Here is a 1,109-nt window from a genome sequence, read left to right on the forward strand (position 1 = left end):
AGAGCGAGAGAGAGGGAAGGGGAAGAGCAGGGGGAGAGGGAGAGAGAGAATCCCAAGCAGGTTCCACGCCAGTGTGGAGCTGACATGGGGCTCCATCTCAGGACTGTGAGATGATGACCTGAGCTGAAATCAAGAGTCAGACGCTTAACAAGCTGAGCTGCTCAGACATTCTGGAGTTTGGCTTATTTTTTATATCATGTCCGTACATCTCTGTTTTTTAAATTCTCCACCGTATGTATATACTAATGTTATCAAAAAATAAGAGAAGGAAACAGAACTTGGTACCTTCACACCCAATGTGACACAATGTTTGATTTAGAATTAAAAGGAAAAAGGGTGCCTGAGTGGCTCAGTCAGTTATTTTGACTCTTGATTTCCTCTCAGGTCATGATCTCTTGCTGTTTTGGAGATCAAGCTTTGTATTGGGCCCTGTGCTGACAGCACAGAGCCTGCCTGGGATATTCATTCTCTCTCTCTCTCTCTCTCTCTTCCCCCCTGCCCCTCCGCTTTCTCTCTCTTTCTCTCTCTCAAAATAAATAAATAAACTTTAAAAGAAAGGAATCATAGAAAATTTAAAATTCAAGACCCTCTTTCTTCAAGAGAAAACTGAGGACAAGTGAGGACAAAGAGGCTTATTACAAGGGCATGCATGCAGAGGACAGCGAAGTCAGGCCAGAAACCCATATTTATTGTATGTTTTTTTCTTTTTTGAACATTTGATCATGAGGGGAAAACATGAACAGAACCCCCACTACCACAAATTTAGGCAGTCGAGTTTCCCACATTTGGGGAAATCGCAGGGGTCAGCACGTCTGGATTGCACTGGATAAGCCTCCCTCCTGGGAAAACCACCTTCATGGTCATGGTATCTCCCTGTGCTCAGGCACTGAACTGCTTCCATGAAAACTCTCTACTCTTCCTCCATATTTACTATATTTTAAGACCAGTTATTTTTCTGTTTCATCTTGGGTATTTGTGTTTGATCTGTGACAATTGGACAACGTGATACAGGTGATTTGTTTTAAACTTTATGGCTAATGGATGTGTAATTCTGATTACATGAGACTTTCCAGTTATTCAGAGTTTTATCACGGGAGTCCTTGTTGGAT

The 1,109-nt window shown here is 42.3% G+C and overlaps 1 non-coding gene across 1 annotated transcript; it reads right to left on the bottom strand.

Annotated features, from left to right (window-relative positions):
• Positions 1-724: 724 nt before the first annotated feature.
• LOC125917837 (U1 spliceosomal RNA) lies at positions 725-891 on the bottom strand. Its single transcript, XR_007456316.1, has one exon. It is a non-coding gene; the product is annotated as a U1 spliceosomal RNA (small nuclear RNA).
• Positions 892-1,109: the final 218 nt, after the last annotated feature.

The sequence above is a fragment of the Panthera uncia genome, chromosome D1 (genome assembly GCF_023721935.1).
Source record: "Panthera uncia isolate 11264 chromosome D1, Puncia_PCG_1.0, whole genome shotgun sequence".
Taxonomy (NCBI): Eukaryota; Metazoa; Chordata; class Mammalia; order Carnivora; family Felidae; genus Panthera; species Panthera uncia.